Here is a 16,499-nt window from a genome sequence, read left to right as displayed (position 1 = left end):
ACATCGCATTTATGTAAATGGATGGAAAAAATACTGGTAAGAAGACTAAATTATACTCTTGAAAAACAAGGAATATACGCACCATATCAATGTGGGTTTAGAAAAGGCCACTCTACTATGGATGCTGTAGTGAAAGTAAGTAATGAAATGGAAAAAGCATTTAAAATGAAAGGAATAATGAGCATTGTTTTCTTAGATATAGAAAAGGCTTATGATTCAATGTGGAGGGAAGGATTATTAATTAAATAAAATATGATGGGAATTAGAGGTAGATTTTATAATTGGGTTCTAGATTTTTTAACAGAAAGAAGAATCAGAGTTAAAGTAGGATCTGATATCTCAGAGCAATTTGAAATAAATAATGGAATTCCACAAGGAAGTGTTATTAGTCCAGTATTGTTTAATATAATGATTAATGATATTTTTATGAAATTAGATAGAAGGATTGGATCAGCTTTGTATGCTGATGACGGGGCCATTTGGACAAGAGGACGAGATCCCATAATAGTAAAAAATAGAATAAAGGAGACAATAGGAGAAATTGAAAAATGGTCATATAAATGAGGTTTTAAGCTATCGTCAAGTAAATCTTGTCATATGATATGTACAAAAAAGAAAAAGATAGATGAACAGAGTTTGGAACTATATGGTCACAAAATGGAGACAGTAAGTCATTTTAAATATCTGGGTATATGGCTAGATCAAAAAGGAACATGGAGACGAAATGTAAGAAAATCATAAATCTCATGAGAGCAGTAGCAGGAAAAGATTGGGGAGCAAGTAAGCAAGCATTGGTGCATATTTATAAGGCATTAATGAGATCCACAATAGATTATGGGTGTTACGTATATGGAGCAGCAGCTAAAACAAATTTATTGAACATTGAAAGAGTAATTAATAAAGCAATGAGAATTTGTACTGGTGCAATGAGAACAACATCAACTAAAGCAATGCAGGTAGAGCTAGGAGAAGTGCCTTTACATTCATACATATTGGTGTCGATTATATGGATGTGGAAATGAAAATATAGCAAAAAGTGTTATAAATGAATGTTGGGAATATAATTCTTTTAAAGGTAAAGGTTTTGGATGGTTAATAAAAGATAAAATAGAAGAATATAAAATTGGAAATAAATGGTTTAATTCACCTACACCTATAAGTAATATACCTATTTGGTTATTTCCAAATGTCGAGATAGATTTTAATATAAGGGAATTAAAAAAAGAGTGGGTAGACAGTAGGAAAGGTCAAATGGCAAATCATTATATAAAAACCAAATATTATAGCTATTTAGATTTATATACAGATGGATCTAAAGATGATAAAGGAAAAGTAGGTATAGGATTATACATTCCAATGATGGAGATAAGTATTGGGAGGAGATTACCAGATCAGATGTCAGTATATACAGCAGAAATGATGGCAATAATTATAGGATTACAATGGATAGAGGAAATAAAACCAGATAGAGTAGTTTGTTGTGTTGATTCTTTGGCAGCCCTTTACAGTATCCAAAATATGAAATCAGAAAGAGAAGATTTATTATTAGAAATTCATCAAAGTTTATTCAGAATACAAAAACTTTATATAAATGTATATATATATAGATATGGGTATATGGATAGATATGGATATATAGATGTATGTATGTATGTATATATATATATATATATATATATATATATATATATAGATAGATAGATAGATAGATAGATATGTGTATGTATGGATAGATATAGATATAGATAGATATATGTATATATAGATAGATTTATAGATAAAAATATAGACATGTAGCTATATACAGGTATATATGTAGATGTAGATATTAATAAAGTAATTGTCACATTGATAGGGCCCATGCTACATACTCCGGTACAGTAGGTGGCGGTATGCACCTAAAAGCTAAGGTTGCAATCTGCCAATAAACAAAAAGAAGAAGAAGAAGAAGAAGAAGAAGAAGAAGAAGAAGAAGAAGAAGAAGAAGAAGAAGATTTTTTTTTTTTTTTTTAGATTTTAACAAAACGTTTATTGATACAATAACTTAAAACACTTTTAACAACATGATCAAACCCTTAGAAAGAAATAGTTACATCAGGTGCTTGCTGTATTTAAGTTCATTTTGACTACAAACTGTGCATAAAATTCCCTTAAAACCCCACAGTTGTACAAAATCATTCAAGTTGCCAGTGGCTCTGTGGAAGTGAAACTCCAGTCTTATCCTGGCCTTTACGTTGCACTTCCACAGAGCCACAGCATCAAGATGGGGTCCAGCCTGCAACCTGTCTCTTCGAGATATGTAGATTGCCATCTTGGCTTCTGCAATTAAAAAGTTTAGAATTTGAGATTTTGTCTTAGTGGCTCTGCTGTAATGCACACTGTTAATAAAAACAATATTGGTAAAAACCATGCCAAAAAGGCTAAAAATTCTCATCAAAAGACTAAAAAAACCTGTCAATCTCACACATTCCATAAAAACATGAAAAACACTCTCAGGCGAGTTGCAGAAGGGACAGGTGTTTAAAACTCCTGGACTGATAACCGACAAAAAAGAGTTCGTTGCAATAGCACCGTGGAGGATTCTCCACTGAAGGTCACCAGTCCGCTTCCTCACTGGGGGCTTATAAAGAGTCCTCCACTGGGGCCTCTGTCCTCCGAGTTTGTCTCCCCAAATGGTAACAGGTCTGTCTCTCAAGGTCCGTTTATTTATTACCTTCACGTTCATTTTGTACAGCACCTTCGGGCTTGTGCTGCACAACATCATCTTGGGGGCCGTGCTACATAGTAGAGGACCACTGTCCTCTGCGAAGACAGGTTCCATGTAGACATCTGGGAACGGGTCGGTCGGGTCGGGCTCACGTTGTCCTATAGAATGCAGCTGCAGGAGTTGTCTTTCCCCAGCTGTCAATCTCTCCTTCACCCGATCAAGGAAGCGCCGTGTCAGCCTGGCGGACCGGACCCCCAGTAGCGAACCCACTGCCATGATGTTGTTGAAGTCCGGTTCGGCTGCTTCCACCAGCTTTCTCACGGTCACCGTGCCGGACCTGCACAACGCCTCCGACAGACCCGGCAAAGTACCGTCACAGACGTCCATTCTCGCTCCGCACACCAGAGGTTCCTCTAAAAGCCAATGCAGAGAATTATGCGTTTTGGATCTATGTAACTTAAAAAGAGCACATGACTTAAAAACGCTCTGATAAAAACGAGGCAACCCTTTTAACTTTAAAAAGCTAAAATTGGTTAAGAACAGAGCAGCATCTAGCCCCAACCCGCTCACGCGTCTTAAAATGCAGCTGGCCACATCCCTCCACACAATGTCAGAAGGGCTTGCCAGATACTTCTGGAGGAACTGCATGCGGAAAACAGCTGTTCTGCTGGCCAGGTGGACAAGGCCCTGTCCCCCCTCCTCTCTTGATAAAAACAAGACAGATTGTGGCACCCAATGTAAACCTTTCCAAAAAAACTCCACCATCTCAGACTGTATTTTCATGAGCAAGTCCGGCGGTGGGTCTAAAACATGAAGTTTGTGCCACAACTGCGATGCAACAAGATTGTTTAAAATCAACACCCTGCCTCTGTAAGATAGCTGGGAGTGAATCCATCTCCACTTAGCCAGTTTGTTCTTAATTTGCTGCTCGACATTTTCCCAGTTCTTTTGTACCATAGATTGATTCCCTAAAAAGACACCAAGATATTTAAAACCATCCCTCCTCCATGGAAGATTTTGAGGTAGAACTGGGGGCTGTCCAAGCCATTCACCTGTGGCGAAGGCTTCGCTCTTTCTCCAGTTTACCCTCGCGGCAGACAGGACACAAAACTTTTCCGTGACATTATGCAGCAAGTCAGCATCTTTTTGGTCTTTTATTAAAACAACGACATCGTCGGCATAGGCGGATAAAACCAAATTACTGCTAAAACCAGGTAAAACCAGGCCACAAACACTCGAGCGTATTTTCTGGAGGAGGGGTTCCAGGGAAAGTGCGTAGAGCATCCCTGAGAGCGCACAGCCCTGCCGAACGCCTCTACACACTCTAAAAGGAGCACACAGGCTACCGTTGATCTTCAGCACACTCTCAATGTTACTGTACAGCACCTGGATCTTGGCTATAAAACCAGCGCCGAACCCAAACTCTCTCATGGTTTTCCATAGAAAGCTGTGTTCGACGCGGTCAAAAGCCTTTTCTTGGTCAAGTGAGACCAAGGCTGTTTTCAAACCCAATGAACTGGAGACTTCCAAAACATCCCGAATTAGGTAGATGTTATCTACCATGGACCTGCCGGGGACGCAGTAAGTCTGGTCCCGGTGGATGACCTGTTCCATTGCTCCTCTCATCCTGTTTGCCAGGGCCTTGGATAGGATTTTATAATCCGTACACAGAAGAGACACGGGGCGCCAGTTCTTTATGTCCTGCAAATTGCCTTTTTTTGGCAGGAGGGTGATAACCGCCCTGCGGCACGACAGCGGGAGCAAACCAGTAGTCAGGCTTTCGTTGAGAACATCTAGCAGGTCCCCTGCTAAGATGTCCCAGTATGCCTTGTAAAACTCGACGGTGAGCCCGTCGATGCCTGGGGCCTTCTGGCCCTGCATGCTCTGGAGGGCCGCGTGGAGCTCTTGCACCCCCAAGGGGCGCTCTAGCTGGGCGATGGTCCCCTCAGCAACTTGGGGCAGTCCACTACAGAACTCCCCGAACAGTTCACCATTCTCTTTATACTCGCTACGGAATAGCGAAGAGTAGAACTCCACCGCCCTCCTCCTGATCTGCCCCGGTTCACTTAACTGCTGCCCCGTGTCTGACACTAGAGAGTGGATCAGCTTCCTCTGACCACACTTTCTCTCCAAGTTAAAGAAAAAGCTGGAAGGTGCATCCATGTCCGTGATGTTCTGCATCCGGGACCTGACCAATGCGCCTTGAACTTTAGTCTCCAGCAGGTTTGCTAAAACTAGCTTTTTAGATTTGAGAGCTTCAATGTACTCTCGATTTCCTGTGGATACACTCAAGTGTTCTAACTCCACTATATTTATCTCCAGATCCTTAATAGATCTGGTGATGTCACGAGTAACATTGAGAGTGTGCTGCTGACACAGCAGTTTGATTTGAACTTTACCGTGGTCCCACCACTGTTGCAAACAGGTAAAATCGCTCTTTCTCTGTCTAAAACCAGTCCAAAAATAACTCAGAGTTTCTTTAAAACTACGATCATAAGTTAAAACTGAGTTAAAATGCCAGTAAGCACTTTTAGGTAAAATGTTTCTAATAAAAACACTACCTAAAACCAGGGAATGATCCGTAAAACCTACTGGTAAAATCTGGCAAGTTTTAAACACGTTAAAATGGTGTTTAAAACAATAAAACCGGTCAAGACGAGCAAGTGAAATGTGGTTTTCTTTCATATGGGACCACGTGTACTGCCTGGAGCCTGTGTGCATCCTCCTCCATACGTCCACCAGGCCATGTGATGAGACCAGCTGCCGCAGGGCGCGCTGAGCTGCTACATGCGGCTCTGCATGGTTACGATCTACGGAATCGTCCTCTGTACAATTAAAATCCCCTCCTATAAAAACGTAATCCTCCGTCCCACAATCCCCCAACTTCTCCCCAATTTCTTTTAAAAAACGTGTTTTCTCTGCATTGGCACATGGAGCATAAATATTAATAAAAACAACATTAAAATGTTCAAAACCAGCTCGGACTAAAAGACATCGACCCTTAACAATGTGCTGTACTTCAATTGAATTAGGAGTAAAAGCCCTTGAAAAGAGGAAGCCTACTCCAGCGCTCTGGGAGGTACCATGGCTTAAAATGACTTCACCCTTCCATTCCTTTTTCCATTCTGCCTCATTTGAAATATCGCTGTGTGTTTCCTGTAAATAAAGAACATTGATTTTTTTATTGTTCAGTACTTGGTAAACCATTTCTCGTTTAGCAGCCTCTCTGGCCCCATTGAGGTTTAGGGATGCTATTTTAAAGGTATCCATTATGGGTAAAAAATTAAAAGCAGCACACCCAAAAACTATAAATAATAATAATAATACAATGTTGGTGTGTATCATTAGTTCAAAGTTGCTTTCTCACTTTACCCATTATCTTTTTCAGTCTAAAAATCTCTTGATCAGTGAGGCCTGATTCCTCCTGTTTCCTGACATAATATCTTGCTGAGGCATAGAACAGTTTTAAGTTTGGAAAGTAGCTTTCCACTTTGAGTCCCCTCAGCCCTTTGGTCTGTTGAATAAAGGACAAGAAAGATTCAACAGAATATCTGGATTCGTTTCCACCAACTTGCGAAAGTGATACTTCACTAGAGTCGGAAAACTCTTCTTCACTGTCACTACTATCCAGCTGTTCTTTTCTATCAGCAACCATCTTGCTGGACTGTTTGCTAGCCTGCTCAACAGCTACAACATTTTTTCTTTTGCTTCGCCTCTTTACCATGGCTGAAGCTTCCTGCTCCATCAGCTCCTCCGCCTCCCCCCTCCTTTCTTCTAAGTCTACTCTCAACAAAGTCCCTCCACTCTCAGCTTCCGCACCTCCATCTTCTTCCTGCACATCCTGCTTCCTGGCCCGGTCTCCACTCGCTAAATGTTCCTCATCATCTGCCTCACCTCTCTGCTCTGCACTCTGCTCACCCCCCTCCTCCACCCCACCGCCAACCGTGATCTGATCCTCTCCACCACTGCACACTGCAGTGCACCCATCTATCCCCACACACCCCGCAATCAGCGTCTTCTCTCCATTAACACCTGGTTCCTCCACAACATCGAGAAGACAGCCCTCCGTGACACCGACAACGTCGGCTGTCAGGGGCTGTCCCTCGGCAGCGGTAGACACCCCTGCCACCTCAGGAGGTTCCTCCGCATCAGCGGCAGGCACCTCTGCAACCACGCTCTCCACCTGAGCAGCAGCAGAAGTACACCGCTCCTCTGTCTGAGGTGGGGCTGGTTCAGCCCTGTTTGGGCACATTCTAATAATATGCCCCTCTTGGCCACACCCGAAACATTTCAAATTAGAAGAGGTGGCAAACAAAACATATTCAAAATCATCCAGTTTTACATGGAACCTAACATTTAACTCCTCATCCTTCCTATTTAGGATCATGTAAAGCTGTCTCCTATGGGAGACAACATGTTTTAACAATGGTGACTTGCATCCAGACAGCACCTTTTTAATTGGGGACACCACCTTCCCATGTCTGGACAACTCCCTTACTAAAAAATCATCACTAATGAAAGGTGGCACATTGGACAACATGATTTTTGTTGCTGGCAATGTGAGTGGCGACACCTGCAAAAACAAGCCATTAACTGAAATCCCGGCCTCAACCAGCTGTTGAGCCTGCTCCACCTTCTCTACAAACAAAACTACAGCCCCATTCATGCGGGCTGCGGACTTGATTGACCTATGTCCAATCACCTCCCCCACCGCTAAACAAACTTCCTCCACGCTGCACGGAGAGCCAGCACCCACCTTGATGCCATTTCTCCGTGTCAGCGTGGAGAAACCTCCCACACCCACCACCATGGTGCTAGCAGCTGCTAGCCACCCAGGCAGGCCTGACGGCCACGCCCCAAACAAAACCTGTGAACACTCAAACCAAGTAATCCCAAAAGTCAAATAAACCAATAATATAAACAGCACACCCAGTGAAACAGTGAAGAAAGCCAAAAGATATGAAAAAAGGTACTTTCACTCTCACGCTCTCTCCCCTCTCCTTCATTCACACTCCTCTCACACAGAAGAAGAAGAAGAAGAAGAAGAAGAAGAAGAAGAAGAAGAAGCTTCTGAGCGCATGCGCTTCAGCAGCTCGCCTGTGGAAGCTGGTTTCACACGCCTCCTCCCCCGCAGAGGGAATTTCTCCTTCTTGTCCAGAACAATGGAGTCTGGTTGAGTCTGGGTGAAAGCTGCGCTCTAGCTGCTCAGTAGCTGTTAAAGCAACATTTGAAGAGAAGCGAACAACAGAGATGTGGAGACAGCAGCTTCTACGGTGGCTGGGAGCAACAGAGGGAGAGACTTCAGACACAGATACAAGAGAAGACAAAGATAAACTGCGACTCAACATCATGGAGGCTGATTTCAACCCCAGAGTTCTGCTGCACAGATTAGGTTTGTATGCCTTCATGTCAGCTACAGTTTAGAGACATTAATGTCGACAAATTTATTATCTTAAAGCCAAGATGTGCTCTCTGGAGAAATAAAATAGTAAACTCTTTGTTACTCGGTAGAAACATCGAGGTCAAGCCAGCCACTCCTCACGAGATTTTTGTAGGTCACACGAACACCATGAATTACGGTAGTAACGCCGGAGTCTGCTTTTTAGAATAAAAGCAGTATGTTTGATGTTTATCGACCGATTTCCTTATATGTTTATTTTACATGTATAAACTTGAGTTAGTTGAATAGTTTTTTACTGCTTTGTTATATTTTAATTCTTCAGGTCTGCTGGTGAATATGGAAATGTTTTGTGAGGCAACAGAACATGGAAAATGCAAAGGGGGTCGAACATTTTTACAAGTTAGACAAATGTAATGTAAATTTGCAGAGAACTGTTAACCAAAAATGCGTAAGAAATAACAATGTGTTGAGGAAAATATCTTAGTTGTCATATTAATCAGGCAGTTGTATGGAGGATAATAACACAAACTCCCCAGGCCTCAGGTATGTGTGTCTGCCTTGCCTCAGTCTTTGTTTAAGGAACACATAGGCAGGCAAGGCAGATAACAGATAGCCCACAGACCCCCTTCCTCCCGAACTCAGTGGAGGAGGGCAGTCACTGAGTTGCTGATGGTTTGAGGCAGTGAGTCCAAAGGATGGGTGCAGCAGCAGCGAAGGCTCGGTCCCTTAAAGAAGAAGTCCGGTCAAAGTCAGAATTCAAACTGCTGAAAGTACTTTCGATATAAAATTATTACACACTTTTCAATAAATTATAGCTTTTTTAATTAAGAGTAATTTTCATTTAAAGGGCCTTTTCTGGGGGCCGCCATTTTGGTGAAGAACAGTACTGCCACCTCCCAGTTTGTGACGTCAGGTCGCAGTATCGACTGTAGAGCAAGTCCCAATGCCCCATCTGTCTTCTTGTAAATAAATATCCGTTTTCATGCCATAATATTTTTTAACCCCATAAACAAAGTTAGGCATGGTATTAAGCATTTAAAATTAGAAGAATACCAATTTTACATTTTAGAGACATAAAAAGACAACAAATAAGCATTAAAGTATAATTTATGGGTTGGGTTCTGCTGTGTTATAAGATGAGTATGAAACTCATCTTTAGAACCAATCTCTGCTCAAAATGGTGATCTACACCGCCTAATCTACTTTCAGCAGTTATCATCAGTTATTGCAACCGTAAACCGCAGGAAATACGGTCAGATCGGCTCTTTCTGAGTTTACTCTCTGCTCCTGTCAGGATGAGATGCAGCGCGTTATGAGGCGGAGGGATAGTTTAGAGCCAAAACAATCGACTTCACTTTCAGAAACAATCCCAAAAAAAACCTGCAACCCGCAACTCATGAAATTTACAAGCGACTTTAGAAAAATTAGACCAAAGTTGCATAAAATAAGTGGGCTTCGCAACAGTGAGCATACTTTCTAAGTGTGTCGTACCCCTCCGCCGCTCTGGTCGGGTAAACAAATGGACAGGGGAGAGAAAGAAGTCAAGCTGAGGGATGTAAGAGGGGACACTGTAGGTACCAGTGGAGAGGCAGAGGAGGTGGATGTCAACGAGCTGTGAATGTTTGGATTTTTGTATGAGAAACTGTCAGGAAGTTATTGTATCTGTTGTAAATGTGGAGGTAATCTTCTCTTGTGGTTTGGTGAGTTTTGTAAATGTAGAAAATAGAGAGCGGGGGTTTGAGGAAATGGAATGGATAATGTCTGAGTAGAATTTGAAGCGGGCAGATTTGAGTGTAAGTGTTGACAAAATGTTTATAAGCTAGGGCATGGACAGTGAGACCAGGCGACCAAAGCAGAGCACAATCCAGAAATAGGGAGTAGTTTGATTGTGTCTGACCTTTTGCACAGAGAAGCACAGCCAAAAAGCGCCAACATCCTCTCACTACCAGAACTAACTAATATACAGTACATTTATGGCTCAGTTCAGGCTGAGATCAAAATCTGTTCTAATATGCAAAATGTGTTTGTTTTCTGCAGATGCTACGCAGAAACTGATTGTTAAAGAAGAAGCTTCTTTAGACCACAGACCTTGTGCGGACCTGCATGACCCAAAGCCCCCCCGCATAAAGGAGGAACAGAAGGGAGTCTACATCAGTCTACAAGGAGAGCAGCTCAATGGGAAGGACGTGATTAATACCATCAGGTTTCCAGTGGTTGCTCCCCCCATAAAGAGTCTGGATGATGAACAATCTCTTCTGCTCTCACAGCTTTATCCAGACCAAATTAAAGGCAGAGAGCTTCCAGAAGATAATGGTGTTGAAGAATCTATCAGAATAACAGATGATAGAGATGTTTCCATTTATTTAGAGACTGAAGACACTAAGAAAGATGAAGAGGACAGTGATGTAGAGAAACCTCTTTCTGAGCTAAAACACTTGTCAGACTCTGGATATAAGAAATGTTCTATAGGGAAGAAAAATGTGAACTCACGAAGGAAAGTCCGGATAGGAGTGAGGCTTAGCTGTGAAGACTGTGGCAAAACATTTCTAGGGAAATGCGCTTTAAACATACACATGAGAAACCATACAGGAGAGAAGCCTTTCTGCTGCAATCTGTGTGGACAAAAATTTAGGCAAAAAGGAACTTTAAACACTCACATGAGAATCCATACAGGACAGAAGCCTTTCTGTTGTGATTTATGTGGACAAACGTTTAGCCACAAATCAAGTTTAAACATACACATGAGAATCCATAAAGGAGAGAAGCCTTTCTGCTGCAATCTATGTGGACAAAGATTTAGGGAAAGAGGAAATTTAAACACACACATGAGAATCCACACAGGACAGAAGCCTTTTTGTTGTGATCTGTGTGGACAAAGATTTAGCCAAAAAGGAACTTTAAACAAACACATGAGAATCCACACAAGACAGAAACCTTTCTGCTGTGATCTATGTGGACAAAAATTTGACCTAAAAGGAACTTTAAACAAACACATGAGAATCCATACAGGACACAAGCCTTTATGCTGTGATCTCTGTGGACAAAGATTTAGCCGAAAAACAGATCTAAACACACATATGAGAATCCATACAGGACAGAAACCTTTCTGCTGTGATCTATGTGGCCACAGATTTGGCCTAAAAGGAAATTTAAACACACATATGAGAATCCACACAGGACAGAAACCTTTCTCCTGTGATTTATGTGGTCAAAGATTTTGCCAAAAAGGGCATTTAAACTCACACATGAGAATCCACACAGGACAGAAGCCTTTCTGCTGTGATCTATGTGGACAAAGATTTAGCCGAAAAGCACTTCTTAACACACACATGAAAATCCACACAGGAGAGAAGCTTTTCTGTTGTGATCTATGTGGACAAAGTTTTAGCCAAAAAGGAAATTTAAGCACCCATACGAGAATCCATACAGGACAGAAACCTTTCTGCTGTGATCTATGTGGACAAAGATTTAGCCGAAAAGGAAATTTAAACACACACATGAGAATCCACACAGGACAGAAGCCTTTTTCCTGTTATCTATGTGGACAAAGATTTAGCCGAAAAGCACATCTTAACACACACATGAAAATCCATACAGGAGAGAAAATGGTTCTTCTTTGAATACTATCTCAAACTGCATGGCTATAGTATGCTGAGAGAGTTTTGTCATTAAAGGCAGCAGCGTTACTAATTTTAGAATTTCTGTTGTAGCTAATTTATCGATTTGTCTTAAAACATTTTAAGTTTTTTCAATGTATTTAATTTGTTTCAACTGAGCTGTAGGAGAGGTGTGTTCTTAGTCTATCTGCTGCTCTACACAGTAGGCCCACTCTTGGTAGTGAGGTTTCTTTAATGCCCGCTGTGTAAGATTTTCACTTGTGCACCATCTAGTGCGCTAAATGAATTACAAACAACTAGTAATGTCTACTCCCAAGAGCTGTGGAGTATCATAAATGTGACGATGTAAACACGTCCTCCATGTATCAGCTATTGCTAATAGCTGCGGTCATCGTGTGAAATGTTTTTGTCACCGTTACCAAGATCGCTTCTTTTTTTTCTAAAGTTGTATATAAATTCTGTGTGTCGTAGTTTTTTGGACTTTTTTCTGAACATACAGCTGCTTATTTGGGGTCTGATATAGGCGATCATAAACACTAGTAAAGAGTCCCGCTTCTGTTGTTGGCAACAAAAATCATGAGCTGGTCGGCTGAAATATACCTCCATCACTCCGTGTATACACATAGAGTAGAGACAGAGAGACAAACAAATGAGCCGCCTCTGCTGGGAGGACAGAGAAGTTGCTGGACTTCGCAGCCCTGTTTCTAACAAAACGGCAAAATAAAGGTCACTTTTATGTTGAATTAACTTACCTGCTCTCCTGCGCTGATATAGACTCTTCAGTTATCACTTCTTTTTCTTTTCTTAGTTACTTTGTCTTATAAGCATGGATAGTCCATTTCAAATGAAAACGGCAAATAGACTTAGCTACGTCGTCTTCATTTGTTTATATTCCTCCGTCCACCCCAAGTCTTCAGATACAGATAGGGGGAAACACCTATGACTGACAGTTTTTCCTCTTTCAGCTGCTGAAATTAGAACTAGTGAGGCAAAATGGCGCCTCCCAGTGGGTGCACTGGGACCTATGTATTCTTAAACTATTATTTCTAAGCTATGAGAATGCTTTCATTTTTGATGTAAATGTTTGAATTTACCAGATATGTATTAATAAAAGCAATACTTGATTAAAGGCCAAATTAGTTACACACTCTCCTTTTAAGCTTATATTTTACCTACCTTTATAAATATGAAGGTAGATTTGTTTTTTTATTATTCAATCAAAAAAAGGTTGCTTTAATCAAAAAAAATTTTTTTCAATTAAAAAAACTTCACTTCAATGAAAAAAAAACTTTTCAATCAAAGGAAAAAAAGTATTTGAATCCAAAAATATATTTGAGGCTCATAAAAATACATTTGAACACTGATTTTCTTTGATTGAAAATGTTTTCTTTCATAGAAGTCTCTTATTTTTTTTGTTTATAGCAACCTTTTTAATTGAAGTAACATTGTTTTTTTTGATTGGACAATATAATGCGCAGGACATTTGTGTCTTTATCATTCAATCAAAAAATAAGTTGCTTCAAACAAACAGAATCAATAAAAAAGTCACTTCAATGAAAAGATAAATGTTTTCAATCATAAGTTTGGGCCATACATGGGTAGGACATTTGTGTCTTAATCATTCATTTCCAAAAAAAGTTGTTTCAATCAAAAAAATATTTTCCAAAAACACTGTTCAAATGCAAAAAATTACCCCGTGAATAAAAAAAGTATTGAAGAGAATGTGTTCCGTTGTTTTTGTTTTATTTGAAGTGAAAACATTTTGAAGTTAAAATTGTTTTTTGAATGAATAATTTTTTAAGTCAAAAAGTTTTAAAGTTCATTTTTTTTATTGAATAATTTTTTTAAGTGAAAAAGTTTTAAAGTTCAGATTTTTTGATTGAATCGTTTTTTTTGAAGTGCAAAAAGTTTTGAAGTTCAAATTTTTTTGATTAAATAGTTCCTTTTAAGTGAAAAAGTTTTGAAGTTAAATTTTTTTGATTGAATCATTTTTTAGGTAAAAAAGTTTTAAAGTTCGAATTTTTTGATTAAGATTTTTTGCACTTCCAAAAAAATGATTCAAAGTTCAATTTTTTTGATTGAATCGTTTTTTTTAATCCCACCAACACGTCTTCTGTTGCGGAAGCAGAGCCTGAGGACTCTGGGTCGGGTTCTCCCATCTCTGGTGCTGAGGTTGCCGAGGTTGTTAAAAAGCTCCTCGGTGGCAAGGCCCCGGGGGTGGATGAGATTCGCCCTGAGTACCTTAAGGCTCTGGATGTTGTGGGGCTGTGTTGGTTAACGCGGCTCTGCAACATTGCGTGGACATATGGGGGCAGTTCCCCTGGATTGGTAGACTGGGGTGGTGGTCCCCCTATTTAAAAAGGGGGACCGGAGGGTGTGTTCCAACTACACAGGAATCACACTCTTAAGCCTCCCTGGTAAGGTCTATTCAGGGGTTCTGGAAAGGAGGGTCCGTCGGATAGTCGAATCTCGGATTCAGGAAGAGCAGTGTGGTTTTCGTCCTGGCCGTGGAACACTGGACCAGCTCTATACCCTTAGCAGGATTCTGGAGGGGCATGGGAGTTTGCCCAACCAGTCTACATGTGCTTTGTGGATCTGGAGAAGGCATTCGACCGTGTCCCCCGAGGGATCCTGTGGGGGGTACTCCGGGAGTATGGAGTACTGGGCCCTTTAATAAGGGCTGTCAGGTCTCTGTACAACCGGTGTCAGAGTCTGGTCCGCATTGCCGGCAGTAAGTCGGACTCGTTTCCGGTGAGAGTTGGACTCCGCCAAGGTTGCCCTTTGTCCCCGATTCTGTTCATAACTTTTATGGACAGAATTTCTAGGTGCAGCCAAGGTGTTGAGGGGAGCCGTTTTGGTGGCCTTAGGATTGCGTCTCTGCTATTCGCGGATGACGTGGTCCTATTGGCTTCATCAGGGCGTGATCTACAGCTCTCACTGGAGCGGTTCGCAGCCGAGTGCGAAGCGGCCGGGATGAAAATCAGTGCCTCCAAATCCGAGACCATGGTCTTGAACCGGAAAAGGGTAGAGTGCCTTCTCCGGGTTGGGGAGGATGTGCTGCCCCTAGTGGAGGAGTTCAAGTATCTTGGGGTCTTGTTCATGAATGAGGGGAAGATGGAGCGGGAGATTGACAGGCGGATTGGTGCAGCATCTGCTGTGAAGCGGGCGCTGTACCGATCCGTTGTGGTGAAGAGAGAGCTGAGCCAAAAGGCGAAGCTCTCGATTTACCGGTCGATCTACGTTCCTACCATCATCTATGGTCACGAGCTTTGGGTCGTGACCGAAAGAACGAGATCCCGGATACAAGCGGCTGAAATGAGTTTTCTCCGTAGTGTGTCTGGGCTCTCCCTTAGAGATAGGGTGAGGAGCTCAGTCATCCGGGGAGGGCTCAGAGTAGAGCCGCTGCTCCTCCACGTCGACAGGAGCCAGTTGAGGTGGCTCGGGCATCTGGTCAGGATGCCCCCTGGATGCCTCCCTGGTGAGGTGTTCCGGGCACGTCCCACAGGGAGGAGGCCCAGGGGAAGACCCAGGACACGCTGGAGGGACTATGTCTCCCGGCTGGCCTGGGAACGCCTTGCGGTTCCTCCTGAGGAGCTGGCCCAAGTGGCCGGGGAGAGGGACGTCTGGGCCTCCCTACTGAAGCTGCTACCCCCGCTACCCGACCCCGGATAAGCGGAAGAAGACGGACGGACGGACGGACGTTTTTTTTAAGTGCAAAAAGTTTTGAAGTTCAAATTTTTTGATTGAATAATTTCTTTTAAGTGAAAAAAGTTCAAATTCTTTTGATTAAATAATTTTTTAAGTGAAAAAGTTTTAAAGTTCAAATTTTTTGATTGAATAATTTTTTTTGAAGTGCAAAAAGTTTTGAAGTTAAAATGACATCTTTGTGACAAAGATGTCATGTTCGCCACTCGCCAGCAAGCTTTTAGCCAGCAAGCGAGGGAGCAGACGTGAAGTTGTTGGTAAGTAGATAAAACAGGTTGAAAATAATTGGTGTCATGTTATTAGCCTATTCTGTTGATATTTACATTAAATTGTAAGCTTACTAACTTAGTTCACTTTGAGGAATTTTTGTGATGGTGTTAGGTTAATATATCTAAATATTTTAAGACAGGTATGCAAAGTGGGCGAACGGCTAGTTGATAACGTTCGCCGATGGCCCCCCACACAGCAGCTTGCTATGTGCTGGTGCTGTGTTATGTTATACTGAGTAAAGTGCCCAAAGCGCTGCCTGTTTAGTAGATGCTTTTATCTTGAGAGCGGGATATAGGCTCCCTATGTTGCTATTAGTTGAGCTGCTTGCGTCGCCCCCCCCATATAATTACCCCTGGGCAGTGTTGTATAGTAACGAAGTAAAAATACTTCACTACTTAAGTATATTTTGGAGTAGTTTATACTTTTCTCGAGTATAAATTTTTTTGATTACTTTTACTCCGATACATTTTCAATGTTTGGTTTAGTTACCCGTTACAAAAAACGCCAGGCATGGGCGGGCATTGGGGGGCTGTGCCCGCCCTGGACTGGATGCGGATTTTTATTTTTTTTTTTACCTTGGAGTGGCTGTCGTTCTATCTTTGATTTGTCAATCATACAATTCAACCAATCAAATCAACGACTGAAGGCAACATGCTAGCCAATCACAGCTGGAAAGGGGTGGGTCGCTGGTTCAGACGTTCAGCCTTCAGAGAGACACCGTGGCTCGCTGTGGTCACCGTCGGTGTCGGTAGTTCGGGATGATTACCAAACAATTACAAGAAATGATAACGAAGCAAAT

Source organism: Fundulus heteroclitus, chromosome 24 (assembly GCF_011125445.2).
Source record: "Fundulus heteroclitus isolate FHET01 chromosome 24, MU-UCD_Fhet_4.1, whole genome shotgun sequence".
Taxonomy (NCBI): domain Eukaryota; kingdom Metazoa; phylum Chordata; class Actinopteri; order Cyprinodontiformes; family Fundulidae; genus Fundulus; species Fundulus heteroclitus.
Note: the sequence above shows the minus strand (reverse complement) of the source record.